Here is an 18,161-nt window from a genome sequence, read left to right as displayed (position 1 = left end):
TCTCCCCTCCAGTTCCAGTCTTTAATCTCAAAGCAATGCTTCTTTGTTAAAATACCTCTGGATACGGCGACAGACAAGATGGTATCTGGATTCAGCAAGTAATCCCACAAGTAACAGCATCAGTGGGGCTTGGCTTCCCCTGGATTTGGGTTCTCTTTCTGTATGACATCCCAGCCATGGGATGTATGATCCCCCCAGCCTTCCCAGCTATGACTGCCCTCTCTTGCTCTACTGCTTCTTCTTCCCTCCTTGCTCCGGCCAGTGCTCACAGCGCCGCCAGCTCCCTCCTTGCACCCAGCCAGAGCTCCGGAGCCAGAAGCACTGGTGCTTCCCCCGGTCTGGGAATGCGACTGACCCAGCACAGCCCTCACATGGGTCTCTGGAGCGCACACCGCAGGCTCCTTCGCAGGGAAGGAGTAATTTCTGCTTCTGCCTCATTTCTGGTTTCAAAAAACAAAACAAACACCTGTAGGAATTCGTTCTCCTCGCAGCCTCTACCCTTCTGCCAACCTTGCTTAAAACTAGGTGGTTTCAAGCTAACAAGGGAGAAGAGTGGTCTCCTAGGACTGAGGCAGCTTCTCATACCAGTAACTTACCGGTGTGAATGCCCCTGTCACCTTTACCCCTATTTTTCTGGATTCACAGACTGTTATCCGGTGTCACTGCAGGCCATGATGGTCAGCCCGTGTGAAATACAAAGTCCACTTACAGTACAAAGAAATCACCAGCTGGCAGCAGCTCACTTGAGCTGATCTGACATGAGAGTTGCTTTCTTTTTTATTATTATTTTTAAAATTATTTCTTAGAATTCCTTCTAAAAGCTGCATTGGAAGAACAGAAATGTCAAAAATCCCTGTAAGATTTCTAAACAAAAAAACCTAAGCTGAAAGCATCAACAGTTGACGCATTTAGAGAGACATGCTGAAGAAAGAGAAACAAAAAGAAAAAAAAAAATCTTTGAACTTCAAAACGTATCACCAGGGATACCACCAGGGATGGCCACCACTAATTTAAAGAATGTACCGCCTCTTTCCAGAGAATGCATTTATTTTCTTTCTGCGTATCAGGACTGTAGCAGTATTTTAACACCAGGTTAAACTATTAATACCTAAATGATAGGTTAGGAATGAACTTCACAGGTACGCACTGAAAAAGTTCTCTGCTGCAAACGGTAAAGTGGGGATGGATGCTCAGAAGAGACTGGGGGTATCGCAGGAGCAGGGAAAGACAAAACATGTCAGAAAGCTACATCTTCAGGATGGGAAGCCAGGGGAGTTTCAGGAGGCTATCGAGCCTCTGTTTGCTGAGAACTTGGATTGATGTACTAAAGCTCTGCAATGATCAACTCCAAAGAACATGCTCAGAGTGAGCTCCTCCAAAGGAACGATTAGCGCCGAGGTACAGACCTGAAAGCAAGAAGGCATCAGAGGAATACTGTTCTGCCTTCATGCAGTCTGAAGTCCTGCCTCCTACATGCCAACCAGACGAGCCCCATATGAAATAAAGATCTATTGGGTTTCACTTGTTCAGGCTGGGATTCCCACACCTGATTCCAGCCCTGCAGTCACCCACCTGCGCAGGGGATGGCTCCAGCTTCCCCCCATCCTGTGATCCCTCGCGCCAGGCACAGCTTGACAGCTTGTCCCCTGGTGTGCCAAGAACACTGCAACCATCGCCCAGGGCCGGGGAGGAGCTGTGCCCCTGTACTACAATACGACTGCGCTGCCCAAGTGTCCCCACATTCAAAGCCCTTGCAGACGCCGCACGGGCTGTATCAGCCTAACACCGTGGGTCCCCCGCCTCCGTCGGGCTGGTCACACGCGGACTCCTTGGCTATCCTGGCTCACGACCTAAACAATGTATGTTCTCCTAACCCCTCTGCAATGTGACCCTGATGCACAGCTCTCATGTGCTGGCCCTGAGAGCGAAGAGTACATTTGGGGAGCCTTGGATTTATTTCCAAATAGATTAAGTCCTTTTCCAAAAGAAACAGGAACATAAAAGCCTTTGTAATGGAAACAGTGAGACATGGGTTTCAGACTGATCAAGCTGAAGCAGTCTTCAATGCAATCTTTTGTCACAAACGAGCAATATTTTCACTCCCCGCCCTGCAGCAGACCCCTATGATATATTTTATTTCCTTTGCAACTGGCATCAACTCATTTTCCAAAGTCAAATACATCTACCTTCCTTGCTTCTCTCTCTTGGGACTCTTTGAAAGAAAAGGAAAACATCAAGACTAGACTGCGTTGGGGGATTAAACATGTCAGGAGAGAAACAACAGAGAACACAATTATAGGCATGATACATAATACAAAATAAATTGGGGAAAAGGTGAGAAAAAGCAAAAGCATAGCCAAATCATCTGAGATAGAGCTGCAGAGAGCATAAATCCCCCTATAATTTGCCCAATCACGATCGCTTGGTTTAGGATTCTGCTGTACTCCGTGTTTCACCACTGTCTATCATTCACATACATAAAACCAATGCTGCTTTGAGCTACACCGCTTGATCAGAAAAAGCCTTCCTACCCCCAAACCTGTCCTCCTGCCAGCATATAAATCCCAGGTAAATCTGCCACGCCGTATCACCTCCTCACAGCACTCAGAGTTGCTGTGCCCAAGTACCTTTATCCATCTCACTTCCAGTATAATTTTTGAAGGACTGACTCACACCACCATGTCCTTTACTTCTAAGAGGACCGGGTAATTTGCCCTTTGTAGAAGCATCCATTTTGTCTCACTTCCACTCTTCTTGGAATTTCACGAGGTCACATCAATTCTGTGTCACAGCAGAGTATGTGAACTGGTGTGAGGGGGGGAAATCATCATGGAAAGAACAAAAGTCTTTATCAAAGGACATTAGCACTGCCTTACATTTACATTTCAGATGTCATCACACCGTTGGACTCATTCTCTCTCTCTCTCTCACATGTCCCTATGTGGATGTGTTTGTGGCATTTCTCTGCACCTCCTGCATTATTTATACAATATTCTGAGTACAATCCTAAATGGATCCATGCTTCTGCTGCCCTTCAAAACTCCTGCGCTGTTATACCGAAACCTCCATCGCTGACCACCTTTCATATCCAAGGTTAAAGAAGCTCTCTGGAACTTCTGTTGGTTTGAAATCTCTACTGCTTCGCAATGAAGAGATTGTATAGTAACCTGAGCGATGCTTTAAATATGCCGAAAAGAAGTAACACCTTTATAATGAAAAGGTGAGCCTTCTAGTGAGAGAGGTCACATCCTCGTAGTGATGTGCAAAGAAATGCTAAAGCCTCATTACTAGTCACAGCTATAGGGAGATCTCCCTCAGCTCAGCTGATAATTGTGTGGCACCAAAGGACCAGGACCACTAAGGCAATTTGTCTGAAAATAGAAACAGCAGAGCAATCTTTCCTCTAACGGTATCACATATTCACAGTTGGCTACAGTATTCTCCCTGCTTAACTCTCCACCAAGACCCCACCTTTTAAACAAAAGCAGAAAAAAAAAACATCTCCCCATTATTTTATTTTCTCTCAACTGCGCAAAAGGTTTTCCACCTTATTCATCTTTTTCACCTTCACTTTTGAAAATGCTTTATAGCTCTTATGACTTGATTTTCCAATTGATTTTTATAAACTTTGCTCCAATCTGACGACTAATGGAAAAATGTTCTTATGGAAAAACTAAGAGTATGATGTACCAGATTCCATAACTCCTAGAACTTCTGCCTAAGATTACTGACCTAGAATACCTCCTTATTCCTGTACTCATCGATTTTAAAATGTGATTATGGTTATTATGAATTTGTTTTCTAATAGGACTAACCACACTGAAACATTTTCCTTGCAATCTAGAATTTAAAGGCTTTAATATTTAATGCTTGGGCAGTAAGAGCCATGCCCATTATTTGCCCTTTTCTAGTGTCTCACTACTAGCTAAAATTCTGATTAGTTATCCCCTTGGTTTCCTTTACCTTTATTTTGCCCTGAATAGGACACAGTTCTCCAGTACTCAGATCAGCAGGCTAGAAGTTAGGGTCTTTGTTTCTTCTACTTCCAGCAACGCAAGAAAGTAGTTTTGTAGCTGTGTTTTGACGCCTTGTATAAAACCTTCTAGAGAAAGGTTACACCACTTCAAAGTCCTCTGACATGCCAAGATGAGATATGCTTAAGAGCACCTACAACAACACAGCACTCCCAGGCTCTGCACTATGGCCCTGATTCGGTAAGCACACACCAGGGATGTGGCTCAAGCTTAAGATCACAAAATTAGGACCTAATAACTTTATTAGTAACGAAGCATTTATCTTCTCCCGCCATTTTCATTCTGAATTGAGATTTACGGTCGTATGAACAAAACCCCGAATACACTGTGCCTGAAGTTATAAACAGCTCGCAGTATTACCCTGCATTCGACCTGTAAGATAGGGCAGATGCGACTAGAAAGAGGTAATGATAATGGTATGATTCTTTCTTTGCTAATGACCTACATGTGTTGTTTTGCTTGAGGTAATTCAACAATTCACCCTTTCAGAAACACGTTTTGAGCTGCCTTGGTATCCAGCATTCCAACAGTAATAGACTTTTCCTTCCTTAGCTTTTCCCATCCAGGGTTCACAAGGAGCTGTAGGATACATTAGTTACTCCTCCGCTACTGTCCTGCCTTTGTGCGGGAAACAGACATAAAACGAGTTTTGCAAATTACTCAGCTGGTCAATGGCCGTAATAGAATCCAGCGCAGGTCTCTGCACCTCCAGCAGCGTACTCAGCAGGAGCCGCACCCTCCAGCACTCCGCTTCAGCATGAAGCTTGCCTTGTTCTTAGCAATGGATGGCTACTTTCACCGCACAAATGCTGTCCCTGCATCACCTACCATAAATATAATTTAAAAACATATGTATTTGACTCTTAAAGTCCATCTTTTCAATGTTTATCCTGTGGTTTGTTTTTTTTTTCTGGCTTGTCTGGGAAACAGGAGTTCTTTGCAATGCAGAATCTGCACAGGGAGCTGCACCTGTTAACTCTGCAATACCTCAGGGCTCTCTAGTCAACCATCTGCTTTTCAAAATCTATTTGCTATCTCTTGGGCAACCAAGAAGGCATAAAGTATGTTTTACCACCTTAATGCTGAAAGTGATCATTTACACTAGAAAAATATACTAGGCCAGGCAGAACTTTTACTAAGAAAGAAAAATTCCTGGTGGAAAGCAGGGAGGGGCAAGAAGAGGAAGCAAAAGAAGGGAGGATGAAGCGAGAGGAGAGGAATGGGAATAAAACTCACTTGCTTCCAGCAAAAGTCAACTCGATATGCTCTACTTGGACCCGGGGGCTTCGTATTACATATTTCTATAACATGCCTCTATATATCTGCAGAAACAAAAAGATAAAATTTGACAATCTAAACTGAAAAAAGCTTTCTCCAGACATTTTAATGTGACTTCTGGTGTTGAATTAGTGCCTGAAAGATGCATCTTTTGAAAGCATGAAGTATCGCAGCACCACCCGAGGAACAGTCCTGGCCTCTGCCTGTTTCTTCCAGTAAGAGTAGACCAATGGCTGATTCATACTTCCACTATATCACAATTGTGCTTTTGTTTGGCACCTTCTCATCTCTTTCAAGTCACTTGCAGATGGTCTAGAAGCCACAGAACAAACTGTACTTCCTTCCCATGTCAGCCATCCCCATCTTATGGAAACCTTCCAGTTCGCTGCACACAAGGTACAAGGATCCATCTCCACAGATCTCTCTTTTGAATTAAAAAAAAAAACCACCCTTTGCATAGTATTCTGTAGTCAGCCTTTACCATAACCAGCAGTAAAGAAATAATTTGCACTGCTTCCATCTCTCAATGCACAGAAGTTCATGGAACCCAACTCTGGAAAAGGAAGCTGAGGGATACGGTGGGGACGGGGGGGTCCAAGGGAAATACTTTTGAGAATACTATAATGCAGTTACGTAAGTGGCTGTTATGCCATCACCTTGGATACTGCAGTCAACCCTGATCACCCTGTCTCAAATAGGATAGAGAAGAAACAAAAAGGGTTCAGAGAGTAAAAAGACTCATTACAGCCCTCAAGAGCTTTCCATGTGCGGAAAGTTTAGAAAAGCTTCAAACTGACAGAGAAAATGAAAAAGACTGAACGTACTGGAAATGATATAAATGTAACTGCACAGAGAAAATAAAATAAATCTGACCTCCCAAGAAAAGAGGCGACAGTCATTAAAACTAAAAGGCAGAACATTAAAACCAATAAAAGGATTATTATTTTTCATCCACATACTATATAATTAACTTGCAGTACTCTGTACCCAAGACATCAGAAGGGCCAAGTTTTTATGAGTTTAAAAAGGACTAATTATTGCCATAATAATAATAACAATAATAAACCCCATTATAATAATGATAAATATATCATAATTCTAGAAGTAATTAGCATAGCACTGAATAAACAGAATATCCACAATTACGGTACAACAAAGTTCAAGGACTGAAAACTGCCCATGTTTAAAGGCATAGGCCAACTTCAATTTGATATCTATTAAGGAGAAACTGCCCCTGTGGGGAAGGCTAAATCACCATTACTCTTTACGGGGAACTCAGCATTTATTGCTGAAGGACCTGACGCTGGGTTGTGTGATGTTTACTGTGCGGCTTTCTAGAGGGGTTTCTACAACGTGTAAATGCCCATCAGTCAACCCCACCTGATCAGGGTCTGTACGACCGAAATAAAATCCCTGTACAATCAAAGGAACATCTGTGCTCTTGGGGGTATGTGCTAACTGCATTTATCTGTGAAAGGTGAGATTGTTTTGGCCGTTCCTTTTAATGAACGTGATGGTACCGAGAGCAGAAATGAAGAATGACGTTCTGTACGTTTGATAAAAAAAACCAACCACCTGGTGATGTTACTGTTTTGTTATTTGATGAGTAAGATGTGAATAAGGGCCATATGTTAAGGCAGAGCATTCTTAAACCCCTATACACCTCTATGCCCTAACAGAATTTTTACTGTTAGAAAACAAAGTTTGCAAGTGGAATAAAAAATAAAACTTTCTGTGAATTTCAGCCAGCTCACCAAGGTCCAAAGGAGCCTCCTTTCTTATGGATTTCGGTCCACGTTTGGTCTCGGATGTGTAATTTTGGGTCTAATTGTGAGGCAGCCCCTCCCTCAGTGGGGTCATTAAAACAGCTTTTCCCCTTTAAACGGCTGCCTCCTTCCAAACAACGTATAGAAGCTGAGGTATCTTGGAGACTTTCCCACATCAAACTTGCCTGGAAGTGGTCACATTTGAAAAGGAAAAGGACTAGGCGACAGGCAGGCGAACTGTCCACAGGCTCCGAGCGGGATCCCAGACATCCCGCATCCCTGGGGAGCCACACCTCGGGAAGCCCGAGGGATGCAGGCAGTGCTGAGTTGCTGCTCCGAGCACGTCCCTTCCCTGTGCACCTCACGGGCATCCCTGCGTGAAGCCAGGCTGCCTGGCCACGTAAGCACACGCGGGCACTGTGCTCCTGCCTCGCATTAAGCTGATGTGTAGCTTTTTAATTAGAGGCACCTCTATAAAAGCCGGAACCCATTTAAACTAAATAAAACTGGGCTGTATACTTTCTCCCACAAGCTTGTTTCACTTTCTTCTACATCGACACGTCTGTGCTGATAGAAAAGCATACACCGCAGCCCAAAAGACCATCTCCACTTCCCCAACTTTTAGACAACAAAGTATAGCTGTGAAACCAGAACAGCAGCTCTCTCAGGAACAGAAAAAAGCAGCAGTCCTGTAAACGACGGACGATCTAAAGCTTCGGAAGAAAATATGCAGTAACATGCACATTCTTACCTGCACAAGTCTGTACCATCAGCCTTTGAGAGCTTTTTTTTACATCTACTCTGTAACGATGCATTTTTTGAAAATGGTTCTAGTGCTCAGGAATGCCAAGAATTTAGGAAGAGAGCCACAGCTTAAGAGAGCAATTATTTGCCAGTAAATACTCAATTTGCTTGTCCTGTGATTTTTCTTCTCCTAACTCGCCCTCTCCGTAATCCGTCTCTTGCTGCGTCATGAGCACAAGAAGTCTTTTCTTCATAACACAACACTTCAGTTTGCTATTTTGTTAGCATTAATTAAGAATTCCCTCTACTGGTCATTTTCTATACTCTTACAAACAGCACCTTGAGCCCCCGACATTCGAAGGCAGTGAGTCAGTGTGTGGGATTCAGCCACCGTTTATAAACACCTTTGACCACATTCACCCAGTTTACAATATTCAGGACATCTCAGCTGAATTACTGCTTTGTGTCCAGTTTGTATTCAGATGGGGGCCATATGTTCCATCATGTATTAGAGCAGAGCTCATTAGCACTGCTGCAGTCACGCCACAGCAAACATTTTTTTTTTTCCCTATCTTGCCTCCATTTTAACCTGATTAAAAACATTTTCTCCAGGGTAGATTTCTGGAAGGGAGCTGCTCAGATCAAAAGTACTGTTAAAATGGATATGTGTAAATTTAAAATTACTTTTAAAATTAAGTAGCTGCTTTTGCTGCAAAAGAACCGAGTTACTATCTAGGATTAAACTACTTACTAAAAGCACCTTCTAAAAACATGGAAAAGCCTTCACAAAAACTCTGTTGCAGTAACCACAAGAGCTAAAGATTCAGTGAGCACACAGACCTAGGGGAAAAAAAATATCAGTATCTGAGCTCTCTTGTAAGGGTTTAGGCACATAACCTATTTTTAAGAAAACGTACCTATGTATGCATCTGTGCAGGCAGCATCATACAACTAGATTAACACCTTACAATAATGGGGAGAGTAGGTGTAGTTAGAAATCTGGATGTGCAAATTGTATTTCCTAAGAAATATTGTGTAGGCAAGTTCCATTCTGCTCAATCTACCGCAGGCAGAGAAATACTATATTTGGTAAAAATTAATAAAATACAGGAGGAGTGACTTGAATCACCCATATTAATTGCTAAATGAAAATCTACATTCTGAAATACAAAATAAGAACACCTTTTTAGGGAACAGAAGAAGAAAAATGGCCCACCTGGGGATGAACGGTATGACAAGGAATCCATGTAAATCCATTTTGGGATAGAAATGCATCGTCTGTCAAAACCAGTTTGTGTCTGGCTACTTCTTACATGAGTGAAAACAACTTGTGGGCCCAAAATTGAAAATTTACATCCCATCATGGACACTTCACTGCATTTAGAAGGACTGTGTGCACTTCGTATGATGCAGCAATATTGTAGAAAAACATGGGATTTCCACAAATTCAAACCACAGGATGATAAAATGCAATAATAATTCCTCACACACAGATATGCATTCTAAAATACCATGTTCTGAGCACAAACGGCACCAGGGGCATCAAACATCCCTAATAAAACACATTCATGTTATGTATATCCCATGTATCAGCTGCTAAAAATCAGACAAGTTAGAAACATGCCTAAAAAACCCCAGTTATCTTTGGGATTCTTGTGCATATGTATTTTACGGTGCTACACGCCCAAATGGATTGGTAGTTCGTATTAGAAATTATTTAACTTTCCTCCCAACCCCAACGCCTTTCAAACAGGAGAACTTCCCAGTGCCCGGGTTGGGTCCGTCCCGTGCCCTTTGATGTAAACAACAGTTACCACGGCGGGTTTCAAGACGACAGCAGTAGACCTGTTCTCCAACGGCCGTTTGTGAAGGAAAGTCTTTCGAAAAACACTAAACTTCAGTATAAACAGTTACATACTAATCGTATGTAAGACAAATTAATTGTTTTCCCTTAGGCTTTGACTTAAAGTGACATAAACAAAGCATTTCAGAATTAAATCTGACTATTGTCTAGTACACGTTATGTATAAATTAAGAAAAGGGTAGAAAGGAGTAGATCAGTCTTAGAAGGTACTTTCAGGTCAAATTTTCAGTATTTAGAGGAGAATCTGAAAATGAAACTTTAAATCAACTTTAAACAAAATTAGAGCAAATTAAAGAAAATGAAAGTGACAAATGTAATTCTGCTGTCGTAATTCTGCTTGGAAGTGAAAAATAAACAGTATCAACAAAAATAATTTTAATAAACAACTGTAAGCAAGCAGAGTTTGTTGTAATATTCTGTAATAAATAATTCTTTCTGAAAAAGAAGGATAAGGGCTGCTGCTTTTTTTGTTGTCTTAAATTACATACTTTCACATTAATACACTAATTTCTCTTTGCACAGCAGAGCTTTTGAAAGAAAAGCTGACACACTTAATAGGAACAACTGGGTTAAATGGGAATTTACTGGATAAAGTCAGAACATAACAAATTCTTACTTATCCAGTGTAATTAATGTAAAATTATACTCTTCTCAACAGGGACTGCACGGTAAAAGGGATATCTGGTTTGTTTAGGAGGTGCCTCCATCAACTGTTTTGTTTTTTTTTCCTGTTTTTTTTTAAACGCTCTAAGCAATCAGCTAGTAGAGCCAGACATTGTCCTCAGGTAACCTCACGCAGCTGCCTCCAGTGCAAAACGCTGTCACTTCTCAGACTTCAGACGCCGTGATCCGCTTCCTTCCTTCACGCTGGTCCCCGAGGGACGCCAGCCAAGCGCCCTCGTCCCTCCTCTCCGCGCAGCCCGGGGAGGGAGCGCTCACGTGGCACGATGCTTGAGCAGCGGGGCTGAACGCGGCCCTGCGTCCCGACGCATGCGTGTCGGCAGGAATCCCTTCCAAATCCAGCTGACAGGAAACCCGGTATGTGGTCACGCGAACTTTTTAACCTCCCACTTGTTTTCTCCCCGCTTGCAGCACCTATTTGCTTTCGCTTTCAAAGGTATTTTTATTTTCTGAAGCCAGACAGGCATTCTGGGGGGATATTTCTAGCAGGAAAAATCTCTCTCAAAACAAGCTGGTGCTTTTTTTCTGTGTCACAAAGGCTCCCGGAGCTAACAACTCCATCCCATCTCCCCAGTCAATCCAGCCTCAGCGTTACCTGTGTAACACGTACCACCACCACTACGCACTAGCTACAGCTGAGCATCTTTAGCTACTCACAAATGAATAAAGTAGGACTCCAAACAATAAAGAAAACATGAATTTTAAGGACAAGAGAAAAAAAAAAACCAAAAACCAAAACCACCAGCAAATTAAGCCCACTGTTACCTACATGAACCAAGTAACATAAAAGATTCAACTGGTCCAGAACAGTTAAAAATTCAGCTGCTCAACATTATGTCTTTATCCAGGTAAATTCCTACTGAAATCAACAGCCAAGCTTCTGGTCAGTAACACTGACACAAACCTGAGCCCCTACTACTAAACCCGATACCGCTAACACCGATTTACTCAGCTGTGAGGGTGCCCCAGACCCGACCCAAGGCAGCGATGCCCTAGGGAAGGCTGCCCAGGTGACCAGTAAGAAACAGCTTGCTATGGGAAGCTGCCTCCTGGCAGGCACCAAGGTCTGCTGCAGCCCAGCACAGCTCTGGATAAGGCCCTCGGAGGCGATACACACCCTTGCTGTTTCCCATTAGCAGTATTAGGAAGCTACAGAGATACACAATGACGTGTGTTGCAGTCCAAGCATGGCACGTGAACTTTTTATCTTGCTCTCTAATCCAAAATGATTTTGCCACTGAATAAATCTTATAATCCGTTTCCTGTACGCATTCAACAATAGATTGTTCCACAACACGACAACGTGATATAACTTAGGGCAGGCACGGAGGTGTAGTTTGCATGAGCTAAGTGACAAGGGAATTGAGGGCATCAGTGAAGAGGTTGCATTCGTGAATGGTTCATTTCCAAACAGTGGTGGCTACAAGGGCATTGCATTCGCTTGGCTGGTTTCTGATGGGGTTTCCTGCCTACCTCTGCTGAAAGTTGCTTAAAGTTGCTGAAGAAAAGCTGGCCAGGTATTTTGATGGAAGATTCATTCAGAAGAGACTTAAATAGTCCAGGTGCTAAGCAGTCATCACTGCTGTACGGTTCCAGTCTCTACTATTTCTCATTTTTTTGTTTGTTTTAGACATCTCCATTTAAGAGTTCACACAGCACACTTATTTCCAGCTCAGATTAAAAAACCCACCAGGAAAAAAACCTGTAATACTTTATCCTATCAGACTAATAACGCACAGCTTATGTGCCATTTACATCAGAACTGCTTTCTCCCAGTGAATGGTGGATAAAACTGTTCTAGGCTGCAGCCGATGGAACTGGAAACTTTGTCTTCCTCTTTGTATCTGGGGCACATACCATCAGCCTATGTGAATAAGGCTACAGCAAAAAATTTAAAAAGAAGGGCATCACGCACACTAGCATTTGCATCATCATGCATCATCATTTGCATCATGAATCACAGAAAAATCGCTACACTGCAGCCCTAAAACAACCGCTTTCACCCTGCAGAAGGGATCAGCAACTCCAAAGTAAGGAGCCAGGCTGGACCAATTCACTCACAGCATCCTACCGGGGTGGGCAAAGTGTGCAGGAGGCTCCTCCGGGACACCAGCCCCGCTCAGCAGGGAGGGAGACGGGGACATTCCCCGCAGCAGCTGCAGATGAGGTGTGCTCAGGAGGGCCCGCCGTGATCGCCCTGAAGCTCAGGTGCCTTCCCGGTGGATCTCCATAACCACGTGCCAGGAGGTAAATGTGGTGCAAGCTGGGCACCTGGCCCACACGGGCGTTTTGCAGGGCTCGCTATCAGCTTCAGAGTGCAGGTTTATCTTCAAAGGACCTCTGCCCCATGGAAATGGCATCCCCTTCCTTTTACAGCCGGGGAACAGATTTATTATTGACTTTTCCAAGGTTACTGAGCCAGGGTGGAGAAGAGAAGCTGGATCTCTCCTGGTCTGATGATCAGAGCCTCGCAAAACCCAAGCAATCCTCCCTCCAGCTTCAAGGCCACGATGTCTGTGGTTTAGTATTTTCACAGGGGGCATAATCTGGGCAAAAGCGAGGATATGCGAGACTGAAAGAAACCCTCTTGTTTGATCTTTGCGGAAACTTTAGCTCTGAATAACCTTGAGGTAACAAGAATAATGAAAAACATGATTTTTACTGGCAAGTTTAACACACGAGGTTTGAAGGTCATCAAAGAGTTTTTGTCTCCAAAGTGAGAACTGGTATTTTTACACCATACTTCCAGCACCGTGGCTTTAAATTATCTCTGTAAAGATGGATACAAGCGGTTTGTTTACCAGGTTAGGAATTAAGAAAAAAACCGACCCAGACATAAAACTTACCTTGGCTTAATTACTCTTAACATTTTATTCATTTAATCAGAGGGAAGAAAAAGAAATTAGTTTGACTTTTTTTGACAACAAAGTCAAACCAACTGGAAAATTCACCTCCTACAAGAAATGTTCAAAGGGAAAACTTTGGATAGGAATAAGTTAGTGAAATGTTTTCAGCTGCAGACACAACTGTGTTGTAATGAAATCTTATATTCTCTTTGACCTGCTACCTCTCCTTCCCTCCAAAAGACAGGGAAATCTGTCGGATTTGAGCATTGGTTTTGATCAACTCCTTTCCCATAGGAAGGGGCACTACATGGGATACAGACATATAAAAACACATGCCTGTGAATTTACTTTGTGGACTAACCGCACACAAATAAAACACGAAAAAAGTTACGTTAAGGTTAGAGAGTATGTCTGTTTTTTCAACTTTTTTCCCCACCTCTTCCTTCCTTAATACATGTTGTTAAGGCAGCTAAGTACTCTCACAGAAATAAGGATTACTGGAGATAACTGTAAGTTTCTTTCCAATTATACAAGAAGTCAGCAGCAATGCCGGGAACGACCGGAGCTGCAAGGTCCTCATTCCACACCTCCCTGGCTCTTTTCTGGGGCCCCACTGGTCTTTCTGTAGCCACTGGGAAACATGGGAAACAGTGATTTTTATATCTAGAGATCAAAGGCGCAGAAGCTGTTCTCTGAGGACACGAAGTCCTAACACAAGCTAAAACTAAACGCTCCTAAGTTGTTCACTGTAGGGAACTTGGAAAAGGGACTTTGTTTTGCACCATTTCTAGTGCTCTGCAATCAAAAGATCTCAGGGAATGCAGAAAGACATACACATAAGTTTATGTTTGGGAGAACTGTTTGGGGCCTCATCATAACATGGTATTATATATAAAAGTATTAAAGTAGACATAGATGGTATTTCATAACAAGCTTCCAGTTTTATTTGGTTCTACTTAATCACGCATTTTACTGCGGCCAATGGCATTCTCTCTGGTCTCTTAGACAGTGGGTTTCATGCATTCTTGCATATATTTGAACTTTTGGTCATTTTCCAAACATTCACTGCTAGTATCCTAGGCAGCCATCACTGGGTAGCGATATGGGTCATTCTAGTTCAGAATAAAAAGGAGATGAGTGTGACTGATCCTTTTTCTCAAGGCCAAATCTCATAACAAATCATCTGGAGAACTGCCAACAACTTCAATAAGACCAGAAATTGTCCCTACTGTTATCTAAAAAACTTCATCTGCCTTATGAGAAAACCAGGGTGCAAATTCTCTAGACAGACTAGATTCATTCTCCTACAGACTCGGAAAAGGAAAATCAGACAAAAGAGCAAAGGGAGGGACAGTAGTCTTTACTGATGCTTGTATGTTATTGCTCATCAAAGTCCAAAATAGATGGAGAGAAAGCAGGGGAATGTGAGCAGTGTTGCATCGGTTCTTTCTGAGCAAAAGTTTGGGGGTTTTTTTGTAGTACAATTAGGAATACGTTTTATTATATAAATAGTATATATAATACACATTAGAATAATATAGAGATATAGTACAGAGTTGTTCTTGTCTTAATCCTTTAGACTTTGCTCCCAGCGGAGTGAATGGAAGAAGATAAAGCTGGAATATAAAATACTGAAGTTCCTTTTTGTCAGAAAACTAAAGGACAAGGGAGAAAGACCTGTGCTTTTGTTCCTTTTTTTTAATTTCATGCTACGGAAAAATGGCAGTATGTCTATATGAGCATGCACGTGCATGTATGTATGTTGGATTTACTGGAATGGCAAGGAAGAAAATGAGTCAATCTCAAAATAAGCCAAGAATCTGGGACTTGAATTCTCTGACTTCAATAGTGTTGCAGGAACTTGGAATGGGACAGATACTGGCATATTGCGTCTTGCTGTGAATAAGAGCTCAACTCTACAGCTTTACAGCATCTCTGTTCCCGAACAGCAAAACGCACGGCTCCTGAGGCACATCTGAAGACCTGGGACGTGACCAGCTATTCCTGACCTCTCCCCTTCCAATGTGCAGCGTCACCCCCTTGGATGCCTGGCCTGCTACTGACCTGAACTTTCATAATAGGCTCATGTTGACAAATCACTTTGAAATGAGATCAACACAGATACACAGCTCATGCTACGATACAGACAGAAAGGAATTTTCAAAAGCTGGTGAGCACAGGAGATAAGCAGGAGTAGCATACATAAGGGGAGCTATGTGTTTGGCTACCATCTTCAAGTACTGCATCACGTTATCAAAGCATCTTTTTTATCTCTCTTTTCATAACAGCCTATAAAATTTTGGTTTGTTTTTTGTTTTGGGTGGTGGTTTTTTAGTGAGTTTTTGTTGTTTTTTAAACTAATCCTATACTTTCAGTTCTATTAGGCAGCTACCTCTAAGCCAAAAGACAAAGGCAGATGGAAGGTGACAAGAGTTTGAAAGGACTATTGAGAACTAAAGAATTTCAGTCTTCAGCTTTGGATCCCATAAGCAGCCCTTTCAGCAAAGCTACCTCGTCTCATTGCTCTTTATGTTAAGGAGTAAACACTTAAAGCGATAATTTAACCACAGAATGTTTGTGTTAAACAGGGGCCTCCTGCTCTCTAGTTTCTATAATTTACAACAAAGAGTTTATTAAACACAACTCTTTCTGTCTGACATTCAAATCCATCTCTGCAACACACTCTCCTCTGGATTTGTGCCACTGAACGAAATGCTTCAGAAAAACAAAATAAACCAAAACCCTGCTGTGGAAACAGGACAAATCTAGTTTCACATCCCCTGCAGAGAGAGAAACAAGACGGAAGTAAAAAGCACCAAATGGAGCTCATAAAGCTTCACTCTGATCTCAGCCTCCACATTCTGGCAGAAAGCACTACCTAAGAGATGTGCTCTGCTTCAAGTGAGAACAGCCTCTGATTGCACCACCAGCACGAAAATATATTGTCTGTGAACAATTATCCTGAACAAAGTCTGAATAAGGGAAATCTGACTACAGAATAAGGGGAAATGTGGTGGGAGGCAGGCGCATTGCCCCCCTCCCTTGCCATGGCTGTATCTTGCACGCCAGCCATCTGTAGTAGCTGCGACTGTGGCCCATCGGCTCCACTGAGCCGCCGTTCCACCACCTGCACCGAGGTGAGGTGGCGGTCGTCCTGCCCATCAGAAACTATCCACCACAGGAGGGTAGTAATTTGGGTCCTGTAACAGTTTCTCACTTTAGGTGCATTTTATCACAGGTAGCTGCTCCTATTCCTTATTCCATACAGCAGCACATCAGTGGAAGGATTCCCATTCTAACCCACAGGTGCCATGTGGAGTTAATGGGGCTAGCATCAAAATTCACCAGCTCTTTCTCTTTCAACTTAAAACCAAAAATAACTTCTTTGTTTGGAAGTTGCTGCCCAAAATAGGCACAGATTCTGAGCCTTTTGAACCCAACACGACATACCTAGAAAGAGAAGGATGCACACCTGGGTACACTCTGCCTACATTCCTGGATGCTGGGCATCTCCTCTTTAGTTACACCTTTGAGGACAATCAGCAACTCAGAAAACTTGTGTTGGGACAGGAATCTGTTTTGTGTTTTTTCCTTTTACCCAGCATCCTCAGGCAGTTTGGTACATATACATGCGGATGGTAAAGGAACGAAAAACCACACAGCCAGATACAGGGAGGCCACCTGGTGATCAACCAAGCTCTTATCTTGCCTGTACTCTTAAATTCAGGTAGGAATCAGCTTTTTCTGCAAAAGAGCACAGCAGAGTCTTTTGCCCAAATACAGGAGATTCCGTAACACAACACATTGCTGACAGCTTTCATGTGACCCCCAGATAATCACATTACTTCTGGAACTTCAAGTTTGGTTTATTAGTGTACTGGGCACTCTTGTCTATATTCCTTATCGGGGATTTACAGTAAGAACATCTTCAAATCCTGTGCCACAGGATGGTCCCTCTTTTAGACATTAGTTCTTTATTCCATTTGAACGACAATGTTCTGACGTGGTTGAGGGTTTTTTTCTGTTGTTGTTGTTAATTAATTCATTTGAGACTATTCTAAATTTAAGAATTTTCATTTTAATACATTTTTGTGTGTGGGTATATTAGTCACTTTTAAAGTTGCGTACAACTGTCACTGATTTAAAGTCTTTGTTAACGTACATATACAAATCTGTCTGTATTATGTATGCACGTATATGTATGTGAGTGTTTTATGAACGTATATATCAAAAAAACAAACCAAAACCCCTCTCCAGCTGCATCTTCCTCCCTCCTCCCTTCTCCATTCTGAGCAGGTTCCTGCTATCAACTGATGGAGTGTGCTCACTCTACACCTAGAGCTATAATTATTTTGCTTTAATTTTACAAAACCTTTTGTTCCATTCCCACGAGCCCACCTGATCCTTATATTACACTTGCTCTATTAAAACACTCATGCAGAACAAAGCACAGTTGTACTGATTCATAAGTAACTCACACCCCCTCCCCCTTCTCTTTTTCTTCCTACTAGGCTCATACATCTTACTGCAGTTTCACGACACCATCCCCGATGCCAGTCCATGGTCCCATTTTTGCCTTCCCCCCGCTCCTTCTTTCTTTTAAACCATTATTTTTATGTGCTTAGGGTCCAATTACACTATTGTGTGCTGTTGTTTTGAATTGCTGTTGTTCTCATTCATTTTATGTTCTGCTCTTTGGCACGATAACAGATATAGTGCAGAGGGTGTTATGGAATTTATTTGTTGTAATCAGACTCTAGGATTGTTGTTTATTATTATTATTCATAGAGTACCAGCACTAAGGCTAGCCCTACATTTTTTCCAAGGCGAGCAGAGGACCACGTGGCGAGCAGTCCCTGACCCCACCTGCAGTAGTTTAGGTCAAGGTGATGACTATCACTTGGGCATGGTCCCCATGAACCACCAGGCTTTACAGAAGACCGAACAC

General features: G+C 42.5%; 1 protein-coding gene across 7 annotated transcripts in view; it reads right to left on the bottom strand.

Moving 5' to 3' along the window:
* ZBTB20 (zinc finger and BTB domain containing 20) overlaps positions 1-18,161 on the bottom strand; it is a 519,668-nt gene that overhangs the window by 314,164 nt on the left and 187,343 nt on the right. Inside the window, exon 5 of one of the 7 annotated variants that reach the window (XM_055712467.1) lies at positions 5,271-5,356. The exons of the other annotated variants lie outside the window; for them this stretch is intronic. The gene's annotated coding sequence lies outside the window, so the exon portion shown is untranslated. The remainder of the gene's footprint in view (positions 1-5,270; positions 5,357-18,161) is intronic. 7 annotated transcript variants of the gene reach the window in all.

The sequence above is a fragment of the Falco cherrug genome, chromosome 5, assembly GCF_023634085.1.
Source record: "Falco cherrug isolate bFalChe1 chromosome 5, bFalChe1.pri, whole genome shotgun sequence".
Lineage (NCBI taxonomy): Eukaryota > Metazoa > Chordata > Aves > Falconiformes > Falconidae > Falco > Falco cherrug.
Note: the sequence above shows the minus strand (reverse complement) of the source record. Positions and strands in the feature narration are given on the sequence as shown.